The sequence below is a fragment of the Mauremys reevesii genome, linkage group 5 (assembly GCF_016161935.1).
Source record: "Mauremys reevesii isolate NIE-2019 linkage group 5, ASM1616193v1, whole genome shotgun sequence".
NCBI classification, from domain to species: Eukaryota; Metazoa; Chordata; order Testudines; family Geoemydidae; genus Mauremys; species Mauremys reevesii.
The window spans coordinates 138145623-138173198 of NC_052627.1; the positions used below are offsets into that span (position 1 = coordinate 138145623).

The following is a 27576-nucleotide window of genomic DNA, read 5'->3' on the forward strand; positions in this document are numbered from 1 at the left end:
CTGGTTTGCATTGATTTCTTGTCCTTAGAAGTAGACAAGAGGAATATTGGGAACATTCTAGTCGTGACCGACCATTATACGCGATATGCGCAGGCATATCCCACACGTGATCAGAAGGCCACTACTGTCGCTCAAGTACTGTGGGAAAAATATTTCTCATTTTATGGATTCCCTGCCCGGATACACTCAGATCAGGGGCGGGACTTTGAAAGTCACCTTCTAAAGGCGGTGCTAAGGATAGCAGGAATTAAAAAGTCGAGGACAACGCCTTATCACCCGCAAGGTGATCCTCAGCCAGAGAGGTTCAACCGAACCCTATTAGATATGTTGGGGACTTTGCGGCCAGAACAGAAAGCAACCTGGAGCCAACATGTTGCATTTCTGGTGCACGCCTACAACGCCACAAAGAATGACGCTACGGGATTCACCCCGTATTTCTTGATGTTTGGGCGAGAACCAAGATTACCCATAGACCTGTGCTTTGGTGTATCAGAGGATGGAGATAGCTACGAAACTCATCAGCAATATGTATCCCGACTACGAGAAAAGCTGCAGGATGCTTACCACTTAGCTACACCTGCAGCTCGGAAGAACGCAGACCGCAACAAACATCGATATGATGCTAGGGTATGTCTGCAAGAGCTCCAGCCAGGGGACAGAGTCCTGCTGCGAAATTTGGGTATTGCTGGCAAACACAAGATAGCTGACAGATGGAAGGCAATACCGTACTTGGTGATGGAAAAGCTAGGAGACCTGCCGGTCTACAAAATCAAACCTGAAGAGGGTCCAGGGCAGACAAAGACTGTGCATAGAAACCTTTTGCTCCCGGTGGGGGAATTGGTGGGCAGCCCTTATGAGATAGGCCACAACAGGGCAACTGGGCCGAACGAAGGTGCCGTACCAAAGCCACCTTCCAACGTGGACAGCCAGCCCCCTGCAGCTAACCTACCCCTACTCAGCACATCTGAGAGTGAGTCTGAGGAGGAAGACACAACCAGGGTGTATCCTAGGATGAAGACAAGACTTCAGTTTCGATCAGCTGAATCAAAAGAGAGCACCTCCTCTTCCGCCCTAAACCCCATGGCAGAAGTATTTAGGCCCATTCCTGACATCCCTGAGCCACTGGTGGAACCCCCGTGTGATGACTTACACAGATTATTGGACAGTGGCGACATAGAGCTGGAAGATGTCCCAAGCACCTTCGACCCTCCACTGTTAGAACTAGAAATGCAGGGGCCTATGCCGGTATCCGAGGGGAACTCACGGGAAACTTCCCCATCTGTCACTCCAGAGGATGTCCCCCCTACCACAGCAACAGAGATTCTCAATAGGCGAGACAGGGTAATAAGACCAGTGAAACGGTTAACTTACGATGCACCTGGGGTGATTAGTGAGGAGCCAATACATTTAGCACACAGGTTTGTGAAAGCTAAAGTGCGCTATCTGAGGCCCTTTGGAGGGAACCAGTAAGTTGGTATAGTAGGGAACGTGATTTGTCGGGACGACAAATTCTCGGCTGGGGGGAGGATGTAAGCAGAGTCAGGATGAGCTCTACTCTGACATCTGGTGGTAAATTATGGGGAGTGCAGAAAGAAGTTTCGAGTATTCGCATTAGCATTTTAGTTATTTGCATTGGCACTTAGCATACCGCACAGCAGCCTGGGATGGTTATTTTCACAGCTGTGGGAGCCCCAATTTCGTTGTTATTGGGGCAGGAGCAATAAAATGTTGTCACCCCGATTAAGTAAATGAGGAACTACAAAACTGTCTTATGATAGAGGGTTTCATTATCAACTAAATAGCACTTGCTAGACAAGGGACATGGGTTCCAAAACCCAGTCAAGGGAGAGAGGCTGGGGACAGATATCTGTACTGGGTGGTGCAGGCTCTTTGTGTGAGCCAGAAGCACCAGTTCCACCTGTGCCTCTCTCCACTGTGGAATGTCAGAGTTAATGTTTGATTCCCTTAAGAGTCTGGATACAGGTTACTGACCTGAACTCACTGGCACTGGGGCTCTCCTACTGTGAGCTGGAATCACTGACGAGCTGGACTCATTGACGAGCTGGACTTGCTGAGCTGAGAGCACTGAGTACTGTGCTAATGAGTGGGAGAGCCTGAAGCAATACTGTGGAGCAGAGCAGCTGGCAGAGCAGAGTGGAGCAGTTTGTGCAGCCACTGGGTGAGTGGAGCCAAGCAGCTCGCGAGGACGGCTGGAGTGGATCACAGGACAGCTGGTGGACCAGAGCAGCTGGCAGAGCGGAGCAGCCCACAGAGCAAGCGGAGCTGAGCTGTTTGCGGGGATGACTAGTGGAAGCAGAACCCCATGAAGAGGCAGGGCAGTTGTCCCCGAACCACGTAAGGTGCCCCTTTCTACCCAGGCTGGGGGGGGGGACCTCTGCAGAGAGACTCTTGAACTCTGGGGCTGCACTGACCCGGGACAGAGACTTTTGGATTGTGGGACTTTTGGGACTGTGGGTGATTTGGGGGTTGCTGGACTCAAGGGCCCAGAGAAAAGGACACGGCCCAATTTGCTGGGGTTGGTCTTTGCTCACGGTTTGACCTATGAACTCTAGCTGAGGTATTTTCCCAATTTAATGCTTGTTGTTTCTCATGTTATTAAACCTTTTCTGCTACACCAAGACTGTGTGCTTGCGAGAGGGGAACTATTGTCTCCTCGAGGTGCCCAGGGGTGTGTATAAGATTTTCTCAGGTCACTGGGTGGGGGCTCGAGCTGGTTTTGCATTATGTTGTGGGGAAGGGACCCCTATGTATTGAACCCGGCCCTTGCTGCTATTGTTTTGGCCCGGCAGAAGGGTTACAAGTAGATTATGCTTATTCGCCCCTCCTCAGCCACCAGCACAACATTGCTAGTACCTGGCAGTTGCCAATAAGCGGAAGGCAGGTGGCGAGACTCTGGCCAGGGCAGGAAGCACTGGAATGTGCAGGCAGGGCAGAAGCTGGGAGAGAGGGCTGCAGCCCAGATGCCAAGGCTTTCTGCAGGGAGTAAGGGGGCTGCACCGTACCTCTTCTTGTGCCCTACAATTTCTAGCTTCTGATGTATATGTAGCGCCCCTGCTCCACCTGCTCACCTTCTTTAATGCCAGTTGGCTTACAGGAGTTGATGGACAGGTCTGGGTTCTTCTGGATCCCACCACCCCCTCAGCAGGGTGAATCTTCTCTAGTTTTCCCTAGGAATTTATTTGGCGGTGCCTCCACCCCCCTCGCTCCTTCCTGGCAGGGTCACCAGGGCAGCTTGGGCAGAAAATTCTTAACACAGGGGAACTCCCACTTACTTGCCAGATCGTTGGAGACTCCCAAGAAATAACACAAACACATACTATGTATTCAGTACAGTAATTGTATTAAACAGGAGACAAACATACCGTAAGAGGGTAAAACACTGCTAATACCCGTGACTTTCCCCAGTCACGGGACCTGATGCAGCAAATATACGATTAGTGTCCCATTGGTACATGTACCTTGTTGGGGCCTTTGATGACCTATGACCACGATCTCTTCTCTGCAGTGGTTTAGCCGTGTGGCTGGCTGGGTTCAGTACAACCCAAAGGACTCACAAGTGGGAGGAGGTGGTAAGTCCCTCCACAGGTTTAATAATCAGCAGGTTATAAAATCCCCAAACCATCACTCCCTGGCTTGAGGACACAGTTCAGGGAGCACGGGGTTCCCAAAACAAATTCCCTGACTGATTAACTAACAGATGGTGCCCTCACAAACTCCATTAATGATCCTCAGATTCAGAGCTGACTCTGGACTCCTCGGTCACTGCAGAGGGGCTGGTCTCTGCTGGCCGGGATCCTCCTCAGGCAGGAGTCAGGCTGTGTCGGTCCCAAGATTTCCCCTCCCCACAAAGGGGTGCAGGGCTCAAGGTGCAGGTTACACAACTACACTAACATCCAAACTGTCGTCTCCTAGCCCAGCGCCCAGACACACCCCCAGCAGGCAGCAGCCCTGGACTCGCAGCCAGAGCAGAGCTGAGCATGTGGGGACTGGTCTCCCCTAGGGAGCTGGAGGGTGAATTCCGCCTGGCTGGGGAAAACTCTACAAATGGGGAATCATCAGTGGAGAAGGAAAACCCAGCTGAGGGATCTGCTGTGCGGTCCCTAGAGGCCAGTTCTCAGGGGGAACCTGCCTGCAGACCTGGGACTCCCCAGCTCCCCACACAGACAGTCCTGCCCTTGCCCTGACTGGCTCCAGACTGACTCAAAATGGCTTCTCCCCTCTCCACAGTTCCCTGGGAGGGCATCTCACTCCCGAGTCATTGCCGTGCAGACTCTGAGTTTGCCTTGGCTCCCCCTGAGCTGCCAGCAGACAGAGCCCCAGGAATCTCGGTCATCTCCGTGGGGTTACACCCGTCCCACAGCTAACAGACAAGCATCTCCTCGTTGTTCAGTGAGATGGGGAATCAGGGGCCTGTTTCCAAGGTGGCTCAGGAACTGGGATGCAGCCTTCACAGCAGACACAGCCCTTGGTCCCACATGGATCAGTCACCAGGCCCCCAGGACTGTCTCTAGCTCCCATGTTTGTAACCTTCCCCCTGAGCTCTGACCGGCTCAGCTCCCGGTGAATGTGGAACCTGCAACGCTGCTTGTCCTTCCTCGAAACCTCCTGTACAGCCCCAGAGATGGCGACCGAGGCCGTGTCTATGCTACAAAGTCATATCGGCGTTCAGCCACCAATGTTTGTGTATCGCTGGGCGTGTGCCCATTTGGCTGCTTGTACCAGTGCTGCTTGTACTCACCAGGAGCGCTTGTGTAACACGCTAACCTTTGATTCCACACGTGCCCCCTCTCATCCCATGTTACCGCTGGAGCAGTGAGCAGGGTCTGTCTCTTTGGACAGCAGAACTCCCACCCGTGGATGGTCACACATAGGAAAAAGATGCAGGTTTGGACAGTCGTGGATGCCCCAGGATAGGGCCGGCCTTCGGGACGGGCGATGTGGGTGACTGACCAGGGCGCCACGGTCAGGGGAGAGGGGGCATGGTCTGGAGGCAAGGAGCAGGACACAGGCCTGGCCCCCACACTGCCCCCAGCCTGCCCCTCACCGTGCTTCAGTGGGATGATGCTGGAGGCCCCACAACACAAGTGGGCCAGGACACAGAGCAGGATGCCATGGCTGGGGCGGAGCTGGGGGTATCCCAGGAGGGGAGAGGGCCCAGGCTTCCCCAGGCCCAGCCCCTCTGCTGCACGACCTCTGACAGCCAACAGCACGCGCCGCGCACGGGGATGATGCCTTTACGCTCTCGCCAGAGCCCCACCCGCAAGAGGGGGCCATGAAAGGCTGGGCCCAGGGGGCTGGAACAATGTGAATAGTGGGGTGCTGAGAGCCACTGAACCGAACTGTAACCCTGCATGTGATGGAAACCGCCTCCAGCCAGGGGGTGCGGCAGCCCCCCTAGATCCAGCACCTATGGCCAGGCACTGCCGACAGAGCGCTGTCATCCGCTTCCCTCACGCCTCCTTCCCCCATCCACCTGCCTCTGCCCTCCACTCCACTCCCCTCCCCTCCCCCTCCTTCCCCATTCAACCGCCTCCCACCTCCACTCCCTACTTCTCCATCCAACCGTCTCTCCCCTCCCCTCCCCTCCCCTGCCCCTTCCTTCCCATCCACCCATCTATCCCCTCCACGCCCTGCCCGCTCCTTCCTCAAACAACCACCTCTCCACTCCCCTCCTTCCCCATCCACCCCCCTCCACATCCTTCCCCTCCTTCCCTATCCCCCGCCTCTCCTCCACCCCCTGCTTCCCCCTCCAACCATCTCTCCCCTCCACCCCCATCCTTCCTCCCCCTGCTTCCCGCCCTTCCTCAGCTCACCTCCCTGCCCCTCCCCCAGGGTTCCCGAGAGGGCGGGGGTTCAGGGCTGTTGGAGGAGAACAATAGGGGACGCTGGCCGGGGGTGGAAGTTGGGACCGGAACCCGGGGGCGGCTGGCCAGCCCCAGGGCAGCTCATGTCACCTCTGACCGACCTGCTTGTTTTGGGGGGTTGGGCTTGTTTTTGAAGGGCAGGGTCGCATATTTATCTCGTGAGACGTGGCAACTTTGGCTGGCTTTTACCCATCTGCCTTGAGGTGAAAGGCTCTTGTGACGTTATTGATATAAATTGGGACCATATAGAACATGGGTTGCAACCAAGGTCCTGTAGTGGCACCAAATCTTAAGTGAAGGGGGTCATATAAGGTGTCTAAGACCAGGTTCTGGGTTGCTGGTTATGATTATGCTGTCTGTATGTCTGTGTATCATTTTGTAGTCGAAGTTATAAGTATTGGCTCTGTACTGGCTGTATTTTGTATTATGCTCTGCTTCTGGGAAAGATCCCAGACAAGCTGATGTTAGCCCTGCCTAGCTGGCTTGATGGCCCATTAAGGGCCATCGGCTACACAATTGACCCATGGAGAGAAGGCAGACACGCCTTGTGACTCAGCAAAGTATGCAGGGACTGGCCCATGTGACTCCAGGCTCCATTTTGCTGTAATTTTCCACAGTGAAGACAAAGGGATTCTTACACCTGGAAAAGTCTATATAAGGCTAATGCCTCATCTCCATCTTGTCTTCAATCCTGCTTCTGACCTCTGGAGGGACTTTGCTACAAACTGAAGCTCTACTCAAGGGACTGACTGACCCATCCCAGTGGGGGATGTATTCCAGAGACTTAAATTGAACCTGCAGTTTACTCCATCACTGCTGCAAGCCTGAACTAAGAACTTTGCCATTACTGTATGTAATTGATTCCATTTAACCAATTCTACCTCTCTTCTCTACCTTTTTCCCTTTGTAAATAAACCTTTAGATTTTAGATTCTAAAGGATTGGCAACAGCGTGATTTGTGGGCAAGATCTGATGTGTATATTGACCTGGGTCTGGGGCTTGGTCTTTTGGGATCGAGAGAACCTTTTTCTTTTATTGGGGTGTTGGTTTTCATAACCATTTATCCCCAGGACGAGTGCACTGGTGGTGATACTGGGAGACTGGAGTGTCTAAGGAAATTGCTTGTGTGACTTGTGGTTAGCCAGTGGGGTGAGACCAAAGTCCTTTTTGTCTGGCTGGTTTGGTTTGCCTTAGAGGTGGAAAAACCCCAGCCCAGGGCTGTAACTGCCCTGTTTAAGCAATTGGTCCTGATTTGGCACTCTCAGTTGGGTCCCGCCAGAACCGCTCCGTCACAGTGGCGTAGTCGTGCTTGGATCCACAGAACCAGGTCAATTAAGCTTTGGGTCAGAACCCCACGCTATCCAAAATTTAAATGTGGGATTGAGAGTTTGGTTGGTTAAAGGTCAGTGACCATGAGACAGAAAGCATCAGCAAAAGGAAGGAAACTGCAAGCCTTGAGAGACAGCCTGCAGTTTGATTATGAGCAAGAACTGGCAGAAATTCGAATGGAAGAGAAGCAAGTCTTGGCCCCAGGGCCGCCCAGAGGGGGGGGCAAAGGGGGCAATTTGCCCTGGGCCCCGGGCTCCGCAGGGGCCCCCAAGAGAACAGCGGAGGCTCCTGCCTCCGCCCCTCTCCTGCAGCCTCAGCGCATCAAACGCCGAGTCTCCGCCGGGGCCCCTGAGCCCCGCCCCGCTCCAAGCCGCGTCGTCAGGGGGCGGAGCTGGGAGCTCCGGGCTGAACTCGGCTCCCTCCGCTCGGCATGGAGCTCCCAGCCCCGCCCCCTCCCCACGCGGCTCTGAGCGGGACGGAGTTCAGGCCCCGCCGGTCACACGCTGCGGCTGTTCCGGCGAGGCGCTGAGACTCCAGGTGAGGAGGGAGCCGGGGATAAGAGGTTGGGGGCGGGGGGGAAGCGGGGGCCGCCGCCGAAGCGCAGCTCGGTCTTCGGCGGTAATTCGGCGGCGGGGGCCCTTCCGTTCGGGACCCGCCGCCGAAGTGCCCAAGACCAGCGGTGGGGCCCCCGCCGCCGAATTACCGCCGAGGCCGGGGCTGCACTTCAGCGGCGGGTCCCGCTTCGGCGGCAATTCGGCGGCGGGGGGGCCCCCGCTGCGGGTCTTCGGGGCACTTTGGCAGCGGGTCCCGGAACGGAAGGGCCCCCGCCGCCGAAGACCCCGGGCCCCCGGAATCCTCTGGGCGGCCCTGCTTGGCCCAGCTGGAGAAAGAGGCGGCTGAGAGAAAGAGAGAGGCGGATGAGAGAAAGAGAGAGGCAGCTGAGAGAAAGAGAGAGGCTGCTAAGAGAGAAGAAAAAGCTCGTAAGGGACGTCTGGAGCTGCTGGCTGCTGAGGAGGAGACTCACAAAATACAACAGGAGACTCACAAGATGCAACAAGAAACTGCTAGACTCCAGCTCCAAGTCAAAAAAGCAATGGAAGAACGGCAGAGACTGTATCCTCTGGAAAATCCAGTTTATAACTGTGTTGATATGTGGTATTACTCTGGGCAGTTCTCTGTGTTTAACCCGTTTTGCTATGGCTATGGAGAGGGGAATTCTAACCTGGTGGGAAATAGCTGTTTGTCTGTGCAAATAAGCAGTGTGTCTGGGAATGAAGTTTCTGAATGTCTGTCTGATGTCTCAGAAGGAAATCTGGAGTTAGATCAAGAGCAGAAAGATCTCATTGGGGAGGAAAATGTTTCTCAGGTTAAATCCCTAACTGAGGAAGGAGAGGGTAAATTTGTAATGGGTAATGGATTGGTGGCTAGTGCAGCTTGTAGAAGTAAACCTGAAATGGGTAACTGTGATTTGCTAAAAGTAGCTCAGTGTAGTGAAAAGAGCAGCAGCTTATCTGTTGGGAGAGGCAATGTGCCTGGTAGGGAAAGTTTGGAGGAGCCTAGGCAGCCTTGTGAGCTGATGGCTTTGTCTAATCAGCAGTTTGGGAAGGGAGGGATAGTGGAAGATGAGTGTCCATATCCCTTACCTGTTTCCTGTGTGGAGAAATGTGACAGTGGAGGGAATGTGCCTGTGTCTGTCAGGAGTATTGACTTGCCTATGAAGAAAGCTACCCCAGTCTCCAAGCAGTTGTTCAGAACAGCCCTGTGTGCTGGGACAAGGGAAGTGAAATCCCAAGCTGTGTGTCTGGTGAAGGAGAATGTGTCTCCGGCTCTTCTGTGTCTGTGGAGCAGACAGAAGGGGCCTGTCAGCCTGTGATGGTTGAGGGTAATTCAGTTGTCTCGAAGTTGGTTGTAAATACAGCTAAAGCCCAGGAAGGGAATGGTCCTGAGTTTGTGTCTGCTGGGGAGAATGGCACTGTGACTAGGTTGCATCCAGTTAGTGTCTTAGCAAAATCCCAGAGACCAGACAATTCTGGTGCTTGTAGTTTGCCAGTTGCTAATGTGTGGTTGGAAAAGGGTGTTGCAACTCTGTCTGATCAGGGTGATACCCTAGCCAGGGCACAAGGAGAGCATGAAGGTGATTTAATTGTGTTACCTACTGACAGTTTGACAACTTGTAGCAAGAAGGAAAAGATTCCTGAACTTGTTCATGGCCAAGGGAAGGAGACTGCTTCTGACCTGTTATCTAGAAAATCTGTAGGCGTGCCTAAAAGGGGATTGTGTAGAAATCCGCCTGTTGGGCCTAAGGCGATTCTGAATGTAAGTGAGATCCAGAAAGCATCTGTGGTTGCTCAGGGAAGTGTTCCTTTAGAGCAAGCCCTAGGTGAAGAGGGGAAGGGCAGAATTTCTGTGAGGGGTGAATTGCTGCTTAGAGAAGCTCCTAGGGAAAGGAATCCTCATGGTAGCCTGTACAAGCAGTTTACTGCAACTGAAGGGTGTAAAAGTGATTTAATCAAGAAAGTTTCAGTTCCTAACAGCCAGAAATTTTCTGTTGTGAATGGATCCACTGACTTTCCTTTTGAGAGATCCAGTGTGGGCAGCTTTGAAAAGGTCTCAGGTGGAGTAGAAGCTGTTAAGGAAGTTGAGCAGCCCTATAACCACCTGGCTGTGTGTGGCCAGCTTGTTGGGGAGACAATGGTGTTGGGGCAGGAATGTCTCCAGGCTGATTCTGGGAGTGAGCAGTCTGTGCTTCAGGATCTAAGGACAGATTCAGTTACTGGTGTTTCAAAGCAGAACAGTTTTATGGCTGAACGCTTGAGGAGGCAGGGGAGAGCAAGCCAGCTCTCACCCTCAGACTCTTTGGATTTGTGTGGTATCTCTGTAAGACAAAGTCCAGCCGTGGAATCCATAGCAGCTAAGAAGTTAAAAGCTAGTGTCTGTGTTGATGCGAATTACTTGGCTGGCAGGGAGAAGAAGGACTTGCTAATAGCTGTTAGCACAGAGGGCCCACCCCATCAGCCAGTGAATTCTGTTAAGCAAGAGAAATCAGGGTTTAATCCTGCAGGACGAGGAGGAAAGAGAGAACTGAATTTTGCAAAGGGAAGCCACAGGTTAACCCTAAAATGCCCAAACTCCAATGGTATTGAGCCAAGGGTGTGGCATGACAAACATGATTGTAAATGGACACTTGCAATGAATTTGTTGTTATTGCTAATGCTAATTTTTGTAACTAATGTGTTGCTATTGCCAAGAACTGTAACAATGTACAATGTGCCTAATCTTTTGGAAAGTCCCTTAAACATGTTGAAAGGAATACATGAAAACACACTTTATGTTAAAGGGCCTTGCTATACTGATGTTTCACAGTTAATGCATGTAAACAGTGTTGAAACTTTTCACAGGGGAAAATACATTCCAGACCTGATGTGCTGTATGAAAGGGGAAACTGAGGCACACTACCATATTGCTTTCATGGCTAAATGCCAAGAGTCCTGTACTATGAACAACATCAATATCTACATTGGTTTAATGTTAATCGGGTTCAAAACATTGGCCAAAGCTGGTATGGATAAAGTAGCTGTTTTCTTTAGCTCTTGGCAAGATCACATGAAACATACAGGAACCATGCTGCAAAAGCTAACCAAGTTATACCTTGAGTTTGTAAAGAGATTCATTCATGTTATTGAACATGACTTTGATAAACCATTTCGGTTATACACTGGTACGGCCTCTAGCCCAACACTAGCTGTAGTGAGACAGACCCAAGGAAAGGGGGCTCTTGGGATGCAGTCAGCGATGTTTTGTCATCCCTTCCTGCATCAATTTTGCGTTGGGGGTGTGACATTATTGATATAAATTGGGACCATATAGAACATGGGTTGCAACCAAGGTCCTGTAGTGGCACCAAATCTTAAGTGAAGGGGGTCATATAAGGTGTCTAAGACCAGGTTCTGGGTTGCTGGTTATGATTATGCTGTCTGTATGTCTGTGTATCATTTTGTAGTCGAAGTTATAAGTATTGGCTCTGTACTGGCTGTATTTTGTATTATGCTCTGCTTCTGGGAAAGATCCCAGACAAGCTGATGTTAGCCCTGCCTAGCTGGCTTGATGGCCCATTAAGAGCCATCGGCTACACAATTGACCCATGGAGAGAAGGCAGACACGCCTTGTGACTCAGCAAAGTATGCAGGGACTGGCCCATGTGACTCCAGGCTCCATTTTGCTGTAATTTTCCACAGTGAAGACAAAGGGATTCTTACACCTGGAAAAGTCTATATAAGGCTAATGCCTCATCTCCATCTTGTCTTCAGTCCTGCTTCTGACCTCCGGAGGGACTTTGCTACAAACTGAAGCTCTACTCAAGGGACTGACTGACCCATCCCAGTGGGGGATGTATTCCAGAGACTTAAATTGAACCTGCAGTTTACTCCATCACTGCTACAAGCCTGAACTAAGAACTTTGCCATTACTGTATGTAATTGATTCCATTTAACCAATTCTACCTCTCTTCTCTACCTTTTTCCCTTTGTAAATAAACCTTTAGATTTTAGATTCTAAAGGATTGGCAACAGCGTGATTTGTGGGCAAGATCTGATGTGTATATTGACCTGGGTCTGGGGCTTGGTCTTTTGGGATCGAGAGAACCTTTTTCTTTTATTGGGGTGTTGGTTTTCATAACCATTTATCCCCAGGATGAGTGCACTGGTGGTGATACTGGGAGACTGGAGTGTCTAAGGAAATTGCTTGTGTGACTTGTGGTTAGCCAGTGGGGTGAGACCAAAGTCCTTTTTGTCTGGCTGGTTTGGTTTGCCTTAGAGGTGGAAAAACCCCAGCCTAGGGCTGTAACTGCCCTGTTTAAGCAATTGGTCCTGATTTGGCACTCTCAGTTGGGTCCCGCCAGAACCGCTCCGTCACAGAGGAGAACAACTGGGGACGCTGGCCGGGGGTGGAAGTTGGGACCAGGAACCCGGGGGCGGCTGGCCAGCCCCGGGGCAGCTCATGTCACCTCTGACCGACCTGCTTGGTTTGGGGGGTTGGGCTTGTTTTTGAAGGGCAGGGTCATATTTATCTCGTGAGACGTGGCAACTTTGGCTGGCTTTTACCCGTCTGCCTTGAGGTGAAAGGCTCTGTAGGCCCTTACCAAAGCCCTGATCCCTCTGATCCCCCCTCCTATTTCCTTAGAATGGTAAATGGGGGGGGGGAAACTGAGGCACAGACAGGTCAGGTAACTTGCCCACGGTCTCCCAGTGAGTCAGGAGCAGAGCAAGGAATAGAAACCGGGAGTCCCTATTGCCAGGTCTTGTCAGGGACCGGACCAGCGGGGACAGCTGCTGGCCGACTCTCACCAGCCTGCTTAGAAGCCTGGCACCCAGCTGAGATCAGTGGCTACTCAATGTGGATCTTGCTGCTGCAGCTGTGCTTCCTCTTTGTCCAGGCCCTGCTCCGGCCGGCTGCCAGGCCCTGCTCCTGCTCTGCTCCAGCCCCTGCTCCCCGTCGGCTTCAGACGTCCGGTTTGATGCCCAGCCCTGCCCCTGCCTCACTCACTGCTTGGTCCCCACTTCTGGCTTAGGCGTCTGTCTCGCTGGTACTGATCCCGGGCTCTGCCTCTGTGCCCCCCACCCTGGCTCTGCCATTTGGCGTCTGACCCTGGGCCCATTTCCCGGAGGCTGCCCACACTGGACACAGCTCTAGCCCATTGGCTGAAATCTCGCTTCCACCACTAGCGCTGACCACACATGGCCCAGTTGGTAACAGGGTGGCTATCACCACCAGGCACCACTTCCCATTTCTATTTCTGTGCCAGGCTGCTGTCAGAGGGAGGCTCTAACCCAGCAAGCTACAGAAAGGACCCACAGGCCAGTGATCAGGGGCTCGGCTCAGCGCGAAGGCAGGAAAATGTCGAGGGAGAATATCTATGAGAACATGGAGTTGGCAGAAACTGCTCCCCTCCCAAAAGGTAAACACAAGAGGCTGGACTCCCGCTGGCCTCTCCTTGGCTTTGTGGTGTCTGCATGAGCGTCCTGGGCAGCGATCGCTTGCTCCACTGACCAGGTCCCCAGAGCTCAGCCTTGTGCTGGCCAGACAGCACCACGGGCAGCGGGCGAGGGTGCTCGGTCAGTGCTTCCCAGTGCGTTCTCTCCCCTGCCAGTCCCCAACGGGAGAAGGGCACAGGGGGGAGAGATGGGAGTCCCTGCCCAGCATCCCAGCCTCCTGCCGGGCAGCGCAGTGCCATGAGCTGGCCATAAAAGCCAGCCAGGCTCCCCCTCCCCAGCTCACTGCCACTGTCAGCCTCTCCCAGGAATTCTAGCTGGGTTCAAAAAAGACCTAGATAAGCTCATGGAGGACAGGTCCATCAATGGCTATTAGCCAGGCTGGGCAGGGATGGTGTCTCTAGCCTCTAGCCTCTGTTTGCCAGAAGCTGGGAATGGGCGACAGGGGCTGCATCACTGGATGATTCCCTGTTCTGTTCATTCCCTCTGGGGCACCTCGCACTGGTCACTGTTGGCAGACAGGACACTGGGCTAGATGGACCTTTGGTCTGACCCAGTCTGGCCATTCTTATGTTCTTATGTTTCGTTGTGCAGGTATCAGCTCAACAAGGGCCTGCTCCGGGGGTTGTTTATCCCCTTTGGTTTCAGTGCAATCCAGATGCCGTGTGGCAGCTGTTCTGGATTTGAACACATGAAAGACGCCCAGGAAGGGTCAGGAGACAGGCAGGGAGATGGGGCTGACGTAAGTGGAGGGTGTGGCCATAGGCAGCTGCAGCTCTGCACCGAGCTCAGCTAGGCTCTCTGCAGCGACAAAGGAAAACACAAGGGGAATGTAGCCTGTGCTGGGTGACAGAGAAGCTCCTCCCAGAATCTGTTTCAGGAAAGGCTGAGTACTGCAAACTCAGTACATTAGTGAGAGGCAGCTTCACCCTTTGATTAGCGTGAGAGAAGCCACTTCTGCAATGTAAGGGGATTATCTGGGCATCTGAGTGTTGTCTGCTGGTTCCAGGAACCACGCCCCATGGGGGAGCGGCGCGAGCTAATGGCTGAGGCCCAGATCAGACAGGGAGGGGGTGCAGCAGGCTGAGACTTTCAGGGAGAGGAGAATCTGACAGTCTTGCGTCTCCAAGCAGCTGCCGTTCCCCTTGGGGAGACCAAATCCAGAGCACACCGAGCACCCTTACTTCTGTCTACACATAGATCCTGGCTCGAATGCAGCTCTCGTCTTCTCCCTTTAATGTGCAGGGAAGACACAGTCTTCAGGCTTTGCCCTGTGATTCGCCCCTTGGCTGCCTTGCAGGGAGGAGCCCAGCATCCCGGGGATGGGTTATCAGACAGGGATGCTGTAGAAAGGCCCTTCTGAGCACACTGCTGCTGTCAGCCCCACTTTTCTCCTGTGTAACCCTTCTGCCCCTCTGAGTTGGCAGCAACAAGGGCCGGGTTCAGTATCCAGGGGTTCCGTTTCAATAACACAATACAAAACCGGCTCGCGCCCCCACCCAGTGACCTGGGACAATTACCTACCACCCCCCCGGGCGCCTTTAGGAGGCAATACTTCCCCACTCGCAAGCACGACGTCTGAGTGTAGCAAAATCCTTTTAATAAAGGAGGGAAACAATGTGGCATCACGTTGGAGAGACACCACAAACAGGACTATACACAAACCATAAGCAAAACCCACCTCCAAGTACATTTGGCACTGTCCTTAGGGTCTTAAGTCCAATCACCCCAAAGTCCAATAACCCAAAAGACTCAGTCTCCGGTCAGTGCCACCCCAGTGTTCAAAAGTTTATCTGCAGAGTTTTACCCCCCCCAGCCTGGGTGGAAATCGGGGGGGGGTCGCACACACAGGGTGCTAGGGACACCTTACGTGGGCCAGGGCCGACAGCCCCGCTTCTCCGTGGAGTTCTGCTGCAGCCTTCACCACGACTGGCTCCACTCCACCAGCTGTGCCGCTCCTCCAGCAGACCCGTGAACCATGTCAGCCGTCCCCACAAACCGCTCCACACTGCTCACTGTTCCATGGGCTGCTCCAACGTGCTGCAGACTGCTCCGCTCTGCCAGCTGCTTGGTGATAGATCTTCAGGCTCTCCCACTACTTAACACAGCACTCAGTGATCTCAGCTTCGTAAACTTAGCTCTTTTAGTGATTTTAGCGCTTAGTGATTTCAACTTGTAGTAGGAGAGCCCCAGTGCCACATGGCCCAACGTGAATTCAGGTCAGCAACCTCTAGATGGACTCCTAAAGGATTCAAAATTAGCTCTGCTCTTTAACAGTGGAGAGAGGAGGAAGTGCAATTGGTGTTCCAGGCCCTCAAAAGGGGCCCATACCATCAAGTACACACACCAGTCCCCAGCCTCTCTCCCTTCACTGGGTTTTGGAACCCATGTCCCTTATCTAGCAAGTACTATTTAATGTAGGTTGAGTCATTTCTGTCATAAAGCAGTCTCATAGTTCCTCATTCACATAATTAAGGTAACAGCCCCTTTTTTTCCTTCCTGCCCCAATAACAAAGAAATTGGGGATTCCACAGTGTGAAAATAACCATCCCATGCTGCTGTGTGTTATGCTAAGTGGAGTGGGTTTACCAATGCAAATGCACATTCCTAAAATTCCTTTGCCCACTCCTCATAATGTACCACCAGATGTCAGGGTAGATCTCATCCTGACTCTGCTTACACCTGCAAAGAATCATTTCCCCCTCATTTCACTGCCTCGTTGTATTCATATTTCATAAGTTGTTTCAGGTTCCTTTCCTCACTTAAAAATACTCCTTTGGGCTGGGACTTCACAAGCCCTGAACTTCCCTCTCAAGAATTGCTTAGGCAGGGGGGAAATCCTGCTCCCAGATCTCTCTCACAGGACGCCTGCCTGGCACTAGAGTCACTCCTGATTTAGGGAGGGTCGCTTTTCATATTCGAGTTCAGGTTGGTTCTGACCTTATTTGACCTCATTCCGCTGTTGCTGTTAACCACAGTCAGGGACTAGGAGGCTGAGCAGGTATTGGAATTGGGGTGGTGGAGTTTCCTCGGTCAGTGGCATTTGAGCTGTAACTTTCCATGGATACGTTTCTTCTTCTCCTTCAAGGAAACCCTCCCAAGACATCGGTCCCTTGGCGGCACAGGGCGCGGAGCATCATCATTCCTGTCCTTCTCCTCCTGGGTCTGGCCCTCGCCACGTCCCTCATTGCTGTGACACTTCTATGTAAGTTCAGCTGCAGCTCCAAGCCCAACGTTTGCCAGCTTCCATACAGGCCAGCTGGCTCGACTGGGGGGGTTGGGGGGGCACCTCCACATTTCAGCAGAATATCGACCACGTTTCCAGTCTGTCCCTCCAAATAAATCTCCTACTCCAGGGAGTTCGAATGGAGCTGTAAGATCTTGCCCTACTGGTTTGATACTAGCACAAACTTTCTAATGCTAACGATGGTCAAGTTAGCGTGCGCGATTGTAAGGAGAGTTTTTTTGGGGGGTGACGTTCTGTTTTTGTGTTCGGTGGGGTTTCCTTTCTCCTTGGCAGGCGCTTAGGCAGAAAGGGTGTAACAGACACAGAGGCAGCAGTGGTAGTGACCCAAGCAATGGAAGAGACAGTGAAGATGACCGGATGTGGAAGCTGCGGGATGTACATGTTCCTGGTGCAACTACCTGTAAAGAGCTTGTTTGTATGAAGCGCCGCCTGATAGAGCTGATGGAAGAGAAGAGCTGAGGTTTGGAGATGGAGGTGGAAACTATGGTTGAGTTTTGAAGGGGATTCGAGCAGATGATGGAGGGAAGGCGAGAGGAGGCTGAGGGGAAAACTCAAGACTGGCAGATCCAAGCTGGACTGGAGAATGCAGAGGGGAGACTGCTGGGTGAGTAAAGTGGCCAGTGGAAACGTGATGATGAGAACCGGGCAGAGGAAAAGACCAGCTAGAGAAGGAGAAGTAGAGCTCAGGAACAGGTTTGCTGAGTTGGAAAGTGAAGAAGGCTGCAGCAGGGAGTAGCAGAAGGTGGGAGGGCCAGGGAGAAGAGAAGAGCAGCTAGTCCTACAAGAAGAGGGGAATAGTCAATGTACATACCCAGAGTTCGGAGCCCCAGGAGGACAGAGGATGACTTGCAGTAGATCGCAAGGGAGAACAAAAGACAAGAGGAGTTTCATGGAGAAGGAATGGGAGGAAGGCCGGAGAATGGCTTGGAATTACTTTGTCAAAGTTGCAGAAGCTCTCTGAAGCCTGTATCCCAAGCAAGGGGAAATCCTTCCTAGGGAAGCGTTGCGGGCCAGGCTGGATGAACAAGTGTCTCACACAGGTGATTAGGAGACCGCAGAAATCCTACAAGGAATGGAAGATGGGATGGATCAGGAAGAAAAGCCACCTCTTGGAGGTCAGAAGGTGCAGGGAAAAGTGAGAACTGCTGAGAGCCAAGCAGAGCTGGACCTTGCAAAGGGAACTAAAACCAACAGTAAACAGTTCTATAAACATATAAACACAAAGGGACTGCCCGACATGGAGGGTGTGTGGAGATTGAAGATAATCTAGACATGGGCAAATGCCTAAACAAATATTTTGCCTCCGATCTTATTAAAGGGAATTGGGAGTTTTGGGCTTGTGGCAGGCTGGCTAATGGGAACGAGGATAAGGAAGTAGAAATTACCACATCTGAGGTGGAAGTCAAACTCAAACAACTTAATAGGACCAAACTGGGGGGCCTGGATAATCTCCATCCAAGAATATTAAAGGAACTGGCACGTGAAGTTGAAAGTTGCAAGCCCGCCAGCAAGGATTTTTAATGAATCCAAAAATTCAGGGGTCAGACCCTATGACTAATTTGACCTCAATTGTATGCTAGGTCTTCAAACAAATTTGGAAGGAGAAAATAATTAGGGGCATAGAGGTTCAGGGTAATAAGGATAAAAGATGACATGGTTTTACAAAAGGTAGATCGTGCCAGACCAACCTTCCTTTACTTTGAGAAGATAACTGATAACTCATCTTTTAGAGACAGGAAATGCAGTAGATCTCCTCTCTCTGGATTGCAGTGACATTTGATACAGTTCCACAAGGGAAATTTGGAGAAGTTGAGGATTAATATTGCTGTTAATCCCTATGTGAATGACCTTGCACTTTGCACTACTGAATTTCATCCCATTTCTAATACTCCAGATTTCAAGGTCGTCCAGCTCTATTCGTATGATATTCCGGTTCTCCTCCATGCTGGCAATACCTCTCAACTCTGTGTCATCTCTTGATTTCATTAGCACACTCTTCTTTTTGTGCCAAGGTCTTTAATGAAAACGTTAAATAAGATTTGTCCCAAGAGTGATCCCCGACGGACTCCATGAGTAACCTCCCTCCACCCTGACAGTTCACCTTTGAGCTTGATCAGTTGTAGTCTCCCATTTAACTGGATCCTTATCCACCTTTCAATGGGGTCAGGAAGGAATTTTCCCCCAAATGAGATTGGCAGAGTCTCTGAATTTTTTTGTCGTCCTCTGCAGCCTGGGGCATGGGTCACTTGCAGGTTTGAACTAGTGTAAATGGTGGATTCTCTGTAACTTGAAGTCTTTAGATCATGGTTTGAGGAGTTCAGTAACTCAGCCAAAGGTTATGGGACTATTACAGGACTGGGTGGGTGAGGTTCTGTGGCCTGCAGGAGGTCAGATTATGATCATGATGGGCCCTTCTGGCTGTAAGGTCTATGAGACCTGTCTCTGCCTCTACCTCCACCTGTAAAACGGGGGGGGGAGACTTCCGTACTTCACAGGGGTGTCGTGCGACATTAAATAATATATTAAAGACTGTGAGGTGCTCAGATACTGCAGTGAAAGGAGCCAGAGACGTACGATGGATTGTGGGAAAGATTCCACAGGCAGCACTCACTCACTCATGCCCGTCACCCCAGGCAGCAGCTAGATCACAAGTCTGTTGATGGTGCACAAGCTGGAAGAGAAGCTGGCTCCCTGGGGCATCGCTGTGTTGGCCCTGCAGCGCTAAGGGAGTGAAAGGCTGATTTTTAGGGACAGATGCTCTGCAGGTGTAAATTGAAGTAGCTCCTCTGAAGTCAGATTGACACTATCTGAGCAGCTGGACATTAGTCTGCAAACCCAGATCCTCAGAGGCATTTGGGCTCCTGGTTTCCATTGAAATCACTGGTAGTTTGGTGCCTGAACACTTCTAAGGGTCTGGGCCTCCAGTTAGCAGACAGGCCCCTGAGACACACCAGGAGTGGAGCTGTCAGGATCGGCACTTGGCCGGCCATAGTGCTCAGAAGCTGCACCCAGGTCCTGCTTTCCATAGCGCTAGGTGCTGCACAAACACACAGTAAAATGAGGTCACAGAATCCCAGAACTATCGGGTGAGAAGGGACCCCAGGGGCATCTAGTCTAACCCCTGCCAAGATGCAGGATTTGTTGTGTCTGACCCATCCCAGACAGACGGCTCCAGCTTCCTTTTGAAAACCTCCCATGAAAGAGCTTCCACAACCTCCCGAGGCGTCTGTTCCTGAGATTTACTCTCAGTCGGCTCTGCTGGAGTTTGTAGCTCCCTGCTCCAAGGAGCTGACGCCCTACGTTAAGATGGTGTAACATACACCAGGCGAGAGCCCTGAACGGGGCCTTGGCTGTGCCGGTGTCCCTCCTCGGGAGGGAAGCTGTCCAAGATTAAAATAAAAGACGTCATAGAGAACAGCCTCGCGCTCGGAGCATGTTCCTTCTCTGCGCGTGGCTGGTCTCCAGCCGCAGTTCGGTTCGGTCGCTGACCTGCAGACGTGTGATTTCTAGATCTCCGGGCACAGAGCAAGCTGCAAGTGGTTGAAGAAGCGGTGCAGAAGCTCCAAGTCTCTCTGCAGCCTGACAACGCCTCAGACGCATCAGCAAAGGGATCGGACAGTAAGTTGTAGGACGAGGGTCTTAGGCATCAGGGTGGGTCAGCTCCCCTCCCTTGGCCTGGACGCTGAGCACTCTCCTGCCTACAGGGATGGTGGGTGCCTGGCATCCTCCTGCTCTCCTCCATACACTTCACTGCCAGGAGGTCCCATCCCCCATCTAACGAGCTGCTGGTCTGCACCTTCCTCTGTCAGCGGAGGCTCTGTTCCCAGGGACGGGTGGCTGCTCCAGGCTCCCTCCTAGCCAGAGGTGAAAGTAAGCCAGTCCGGTCCGGTCCGGCATATCGGCAAGAGCCAGTACGCCGTGCCGGACCGCACCGGCTTCCACGGCGGGGATTGAAAGGACTCTGGGCTCCCCGTGGCTGCAGGCAGCCCAGAGCCCTTTAAATCCCGGCCGCGGCTCCGGGGGCTGGGCTAGGGCCAGGATTTAAAGGGCTCGGGGCTCCCCTAAGGGGCAGGAGCTCTAGGCCCTTTAAATCCCTGCGCAGCCCCGCAAAGCTCAGGGTTCCCCCTGGTAGCCGGAGCCCCGGGCCCTTTAATTTGCCCCTGATCCCCGGGGGGCTCCCAGCCACCTCTTCAGCTGGGAGCCCCTGGTAAATCAGTACCGGTAAGTCCTGTAAGTTCCTTTCACCCCTGCTCCTAGCTCCCTTCCTGGCAGTGGCAGACTGGCTGCATCCGCCCCATGCTCCTGCGCAGGATGCCTAGTGGTCACCATCTTCCGTCCTTTCACTCTTGCTCCCTTCGCTCCATAGTTTTCACCTTGGCCCCTGTATTGTCAGGGTTGCATTGGCGGGAAAGACGGATGCAGCTCATGAGACACACAGGGCCGAGTTCAGACCCTGGTGTAAGCGGGACGTCAGTGGAGCTGCACTCGTGGGTCTCCATTTGCCCCCCAGTCCCTGAGCCCTCCCTGTGCAGCTCCAATAATTTGGGTACCTGCCACAGTCCCATTGCTGGAGGCAGAGCGCCCCCTTGTGGCCACGTCTCACAACTGTCTGTCTGTCTGGCACAGGGCTGCACATACAAACCCGTCCATGGATCAGGTTATTCAGCGTCCAGTCAGAAAATGGGCCTGAACTAAACCCCGGCACAGAACTCGCCTGAACGCTGGGCTGTTCAAAATCCCAGCCTGGAGCCCCGGGCCAGGGCTCAGGGCCATGGATGTTCTTGCAGCCCCAGCTCTGCCCCATGCTGCAGGGGACCCGCTCACATCTCACAAGGGGGGAGCGATTGGGAAGAGGTGGCTGGGGTGATTTAGGGGACAGGGCTAGAATTCAGGAGAGCTGGGGTCAATTCCCAGCTCTGCTGCAAACTTCCTGTGTGATCTTGGGCACCTCTCCCTGCACCTCAGTTCCCCTGCAGGAAAATCATCCTTTATTTCTCCCACCTTGCGTCTATTTTGACTGTGAGCTGTTGAGAGCAGGGACTGCCCCCTCCTGTCCGTACAGCGCCTGGCACACAGGGGCCTGCAGGTGCTGCTCTACCGCACGTGCTGATAATCAAGTGTTCTGCATCTCCACTGACGTCACGGTGACTTTCTTCTAGGTCTGCAGCTATTGGATGAAGCGCAGGCAGGAGTCCAGAAGCTGAAAGCCCAGCTGGGTAATGTCAGTGCAGCGTATGGAGAAATCCAGATCCGTCTGGACAATGTCAGTGCAGCGCGAGCAGCAGTGCAAGGTCACTGCAATAAGTACTAGCTGCAGTGCTGGCTGGTGCCGTTTCTGCTGGTGCTGAGGATGAACGGAGGATTTCAGGCTCCCAGGCTGACAACGCAGCGACTTTCTCCAGCACCGAGTTCTCTTCCATTGAAAATCACCGGTGGCTGCACCTGGGCCCACACCATGGTGATCGGTGTGGCGTTAAATTACACCCTAGGCCTCGTTAGCCTAATGGGAGCACCCACTCAGAAGTTCCCTGGGCTTGGGGCAGCTGAAGGGGAAGGGAAATGCAGCACTAGAATCTCTGGGCTCCCTGCGTGTGTCCCTGTGACGTTAGCCTGGGCTTCTCACCTCAGTCTCTGCTCCTAGGTTACCTACTGACAAAGCTCTCCAGGGGCTGGACGTTTTTCAATGGGAACCTCTATTACTTTTCACAAGAAAGGAAGTCGTGGGATGAGGCCGAGCAGTTCTGTGTGTCTCAGGACTCGCACCTGACCTCTGTCTCCTCCCAGGAGGAACAGGTGAGTGCAGGAAGCTCCTAGGGGCTTGGATAATGGGTCAGTGCCTTGTTTCACACCAGAAAGAGGTGGAAGGTGGCAGCTGAGGTTGTAAATCTGTGATGTGTCTTGTGGCAAATTATCCCACAAGGGATGCGAAGCCTTGGAACCTGACTCAAGGGTTTCACTCATCAGTTGAAAAGCAGAGATGGGGCAGAGGAACAGAGCCAGGATCTCGACTTCCCGGAGTCTGGGGTGCCGGGGGAGGGGGATTTGGGGTCAGGCTCATTTCTGATTTTCCCTACTTCCCATGTAGCATTTCCTGAAAACCCAATGGCCTTTCCCAGTGAGGACCCCTTTGATCCCTCTCCCCAGACCTGAGCTCCTGCTGGACAATCTAGAAGCCTGTATCTGGAAGGCTTGTGTGCAAGGGGCCATGCACCTCTCAGAGAATCCTCTCTCCCCACGTGCCCACTGCAGCCCTCAACCCAGGCCTCTGTGGCACTTTTGGAGGAGGAAAATCCCACCCTCCGGCAGGGCCAGACTTTGCACCCAGTTCTCTGCTCTGAGCTTTGCCTCCTGCAAAGGGCAGGGGGCTGGTGTGACACAGATGCAGACACAGAGCTGCTCCAGGGCTCCCTCAGAGTCTCCCAGCTAGTCACTGTCAGTGTTGGGGGCAGGACACCGCGTCTCCCGCTGCCCAGTGCCCTGCTCACACCACCGGACGCCCTTTCCTCTCCCCCAAAATCAGTTCAGCCCAGGCAGCTGCGGCTGCATCCTGCAGCCTCTCTTGGGTGACCTGCACATGCTGCAAACTGTGTTGTGCAGGAGTTTCTCTCCAACGAGACCAAAGGACAAAATCACTGGATTGGACTCACCGACCAGGAGACAGAAGGCAGCTGGCGCTGGGCGGATGGCACAGAATACAGAGCAGACGCAAGCAGGGGGTGAGTAAAGCTTGAGAGAAGTGATTATTTATTACACGATTGGTCACAAGCTCTTTCGGGCAGCGTCTGTGCGGCCCCTGGTGTCTATGCAGCACCCGGCACAGTGGGCCCGATCCTGAGGGAGGCCCCCGGGTGCTGCCACGACAGCAGTGAATCCTCTCAGGAATTTCTGCTAATGCCCCTTTGCTTAGAGCAGGAGCCTCAACCCGGAGTGTGTGTTCAGTGCCCACTGAGACCCAGGGCCAGAGCCTCCCCTGGGTAACTCGGCATTGACTTGAATGAACCACAGGGATTTACACCAGCTGAGAATCTGGCCCCAAGTCGACTCAGTGCAGCCAGGGGAGTCTGGAGTGAGCGGCAGGTTCCCGCTCCCCTTGGGATTGCGCTGTGCTCTCCCCTCGGTCAGGCTGGGCACGGGGAGGCTGTGGGGCTGGGGCCATGGCCGGAGCCAGCTGCAGTCGGTGCAGTGACCTCAGGGGGCTGTGGGCGAGGCCCATAAGCAGGGCCAGGGAGAAGTCAATGACTGGCCCCCGCTGCCCTCTCTTCCCGTTCCTGCGTTCCCATCCCGGGGGTGCCTGGGACGTGCTGTGCCACCTGCTCTGGTTCTGGGCACTGAGATCCGAGTTGCTGCTGCTCAGCGTTTGGAGCCACACACTGACTTTGGCTCTTTGCTGGCCTGTCAGGCGCAGGGCAGGTGCTACCCCCGGCCGTCAGAAGCCCTTCGTCACCATGGCCACAAGAGCTGTGGAAAACTCTGAGGGGTGGCCGGGGGGTGTGTCGCTTCACCGCGTCATTGCTGGGTGTCTTGGTCCCCTGCCAACAACAGAGTCCACAGAGCAGAACTGAGCTCAGGAATTGGCTGTGGTTCTCCACGGAGACATTAACACTCTGATCCGTAGGTTCTGGGCGCAGAATCAGCCAGACAACTGGGATCAGGGGATTGGAGGCAGAGAAGACTGTGTTCACATCCATCCAATCAAGCGGAATTTGTGGAATGATGTCAACTGCACTGAGCCTTTCAGGTGGATTTGTAAGCAGGCCCATGGACCAGCTGGGATATGACATGCAGGTCCCAGCACCTCAGAAAGCCACCTTAATTTTCGAGCTAGAATATTTCCCAGCCACCTGCCGTTGAGGAGCCCTGGGCACTGGAGGGGGCCGCATGGGATGTGCATCGCAGGGACGCTTTGTCTTGCTGTGATATTTCTGGCTGTGGCAGCAACAGCTGCCCTTATGCCGCTCAGTGTGGCTGGCTCTGTAATTTGTATGTTTCCAGATATGTCACTGAATAACATCCTTGGATCATGGAGTTATTGTTTCACAATCACCCAATAAATAATGATTTTCTTGACTTCTGGTAGTCAGATCAGTTCATGATGACAACAGCACCTCCGTTATCAGCCTCTTTGATTGTAATGTCAGGGTTATTTCAGAGGCTGTGGATGGCATTGCATTCTGCACGACTTAGGTTATGAGGCAAGCAAAGTTGTTTTTCCACAATTTCTGCCTGTGCATGTCGGCGGAAGCACTCTATGTATAGGTCCAGACTGTCGTTGTGACCCTCAGGAGTCTACCAGAAGGAGGCTGCCAGACAACTCTCCAATACCAAATTGTACAGGCTCGGCTTGTGGGCAGGGACGGCTCTAGGAATTTGGCCGCCCCAAGCAGGGCGGCATGCTGCAGGGGGCGCGCTGCCAGTCGCTGGTCCCGCGGCTCCGGGGGATCTCTTGCAGGCATGCCTGTGGGAGGTTCCCCAGAGCCGCGGGACCAGCAGACTGTCCGCAGTCCTGCCTGCGGAAGGTCCGGCGGAGCTGCCTGCCGCCCTCCCGGCAAAATGCCGCCCCAAGCGCGTGCTTGGCGTGCTGGGGTCTGGAGCTGGCCCTGCTCGTGGGGGTGCTCCCAGCCCCCTGCCCAGAGCGGCTCACGGCCGGGGGCTGGAAGGGATGTGCCCTGTTCCACCCCCTTCCCCCAGGCTGCGTCTCTACGGAGCTGTGTACACGCTGCCGCTCTTCCCCCTCCCCCTGGCTAGGGCCATCAGCTCATTGGCACAGGGATGGGGGCGGCAGGAAAGCACCACGCTGGGGGAAGAAGAGGGGGAAGCTTGGCTGCCGCAGAACCAATCTTCTGCCTCCTGCCCCCGCAGGGGAGAGCGGTGGGCGGGGGGGCTGAGTGGGGCGGGGGGCCGGGATAGCGGCAGGCAGCTGCGTGCCACTCAAAATCGGCTTGTGTGCCGTGTTCGGCACGTGTGCCGGGGGTTGCCGACCCCTGGTCTACAGCCAAGCACTGAGGTACAACCGTATCTGCTCCAACCCCTCAGAGAGAGACCAGCACCTACAAGATCTTCACCAAACGTTCTCAAAACTACGATACCCGCACGAGGAAATAAGGAAACAAATCAACAGAGCCAGACGTGTACCCAGAAACCTCCTACTGCAAGACAGGCCCAAGAAAGAAACCAACAGAACTCCAGTGGCCATCACATACAGACCCCAAGCACTATCTCAGGGGAGCCTCTGGTAGCTTTCTTCCGTGTTGTGGAAAATTAACCACACCGTTGATTTTGGGTCAGACACAGCCTTGCGGCTCCTTTATTAGAATACAAATATGCATATAGGGAAGGTCAGCGTGGCCCCATACAAGTGGTCAGCTGCCTTGCCTTCAACAGATTTTTTACCAAGCTTATAAAGATTAAAACCGCAAAGCGTAATTCACACATCACATTTATCACACTTTATAATTGCCTTATTTGGTATATCTTTAACCTTAAGCAAACTGATCACTGCCCCTTGCCATCTAGGGGTTTTCCTTTTATTGTCCTGACTGGTGGTTTGACTGTTCCATGCCCTCCTTCTTGCATTACCTTATTGACAAACTTTTGCAATATGCACTCCTTACTTATGGTAATATTGTACAATAAGCTTTTTCTAACTGTAAGTTTGCCCACCTACGTGCGGTTACATTGTACAATATAGCTTTTGCTCAATTGCTATTTGCCACTGCTAAGCGGGTACACTGAGGCCTTGCTGCAAACTGCCCTTTTGGTCTTTCTTTCTTTCCCCCCCCCCCCCCGCCCCAGTTGTGTCACACAAGCTATTGCAAATTTTCTTTTGCACAATCCTGAGTTTGGCTCTTAGGCCTTATTCTTGCTCTTAGGCTCGCAAGCTTGGGCCTGAGTAATACTTTGCAAAGCATTTAGCCTTGGGGTCTTGTACAACCCCTAAAATTCCCTATCATCCCCAAAGTGATTTTGACCCAAACACACTCTGTTTTAGCTGTTGCAGCACTTCTAATTTCTTTACAGTCAGTCTATCTCCTCATCAATATACAATGCTACTGCACCACCTTCACCTTCATTTCTATCTTTCATGAACAGCACATACTCTCCATTGTCTGTACTCCAGTCCTGGCTACTATTCCACCGTGTTTCTGTTATTCCTGTAACATCTGGTTTCACTTCCTGCACCAGTAGATTAGTTTCTCCATTTTGTCCCCCAGGCCTCTTGCATTGGTGCACAGTCACCTTAGTTGTTTCCGCTCGGCTTCGCCAGGGCTCCTCAAGCGATTAGGCACAGTCATGCTACTGCCAGTATCACCTACTACTTGGTTGTTAGCATCATTGGTTTGGGAACTGTCTTTCCTCTTGATGTCCATTCTCCTTCCCTCTGCTGTTCCTTTCTCCTTTGCTGTGTCTGCTCTTACTTGATTTTTCTCCTGCTCAATATTAGAATCAGAAGTGGAGATTACATGAGCATCTCTCAACTGTCTCCCCTGAATTCCAAGCTTAAAGCTCTTTTAACTAGTTGTGCCACCCTCCATCCCAGAATCTATTTCCCGCCCTACTCAGGGGGAGTCTGTCCAATGAGAACCGTCCTTTGTCCGTGAACGCCTCCCAGTGATCGAACAGCCCAGAGACCTCCTTAGAGGTCTACTGCCTGAGCCGTGCATTGATCATCATCATCTTGTCTCACCTCCCTTCTCCTCCTCTAGGGACAGGTAGAATCCCATTGAAGATCACTTGAGCCTCCATTACTTTAAGCGTCTTCCCCAGCCTGGCATCATCTCCCTTGATCCGTTCCAGCAAGAATCTAGCAGTATCGTTTGTTCCCATGTGAAGGACAATTAGTGGATTCCTTCCTGGTCCCATTAGGATACTCTTCAGCCTCAGGTCCACATCCCATAACTTAGCTCCCGGCAGACAGCTCACCCTTCTGTTCCCTGGATCAGCTCTGCTGCCAGGACTGTCCATTCGTCTTAGTAAGGAGTCACCGGTCATGTAGACCTGCCTCTTCCTGGTGTTGGTGCCATTCTCCAGCCTTCCTCCTGTTCCTTCTGAATGCAAGTCCCCTTGTCTTTTGTTCTCCCTTGTGATCTACTGCAAGTCATCCTCTGTCCTCCTGGGACTCCAAACTCTG

At 53.0% G+C, this 27576-nt stretch overlaps 2 protein-coding genes and 1 long non-coding RNA gene across 4 annotated transcripts in view; 2 read left to right on the plus strand and 1 right to left on the minus strand.

Moving 5' to 3' along the window:
- Window positions 1–27576, minus strand: part of LOC120406477 (C-type lectin domain family 4 member F-like) — a 331059-nt gene that overhangs the window by 188212 nt on the left and 115271 nt on the right. The gene's annotated exons all lie outside the window — the stretch shown is intronic.
- Window positions 1–27576, plus strand: part of LOC120406480 (C-type lectin domain family 4 member F-like) — a 218224-nt gene that overhangs the window by 56186 nt on the left and 134462 nt on the right. The window lies entirely within an intron of this gene.
- On the plus strand, window positions 21626–24418 carry LOC120406488. The gene is made up of 3 exons (XR_005599313.1): window positions 21626–22241; window positions 23046–23164; window positions 24064–24418. It is a non-coding gene; the product is annotated as an uncharacterized LOC120406488 (long non-coding RNA).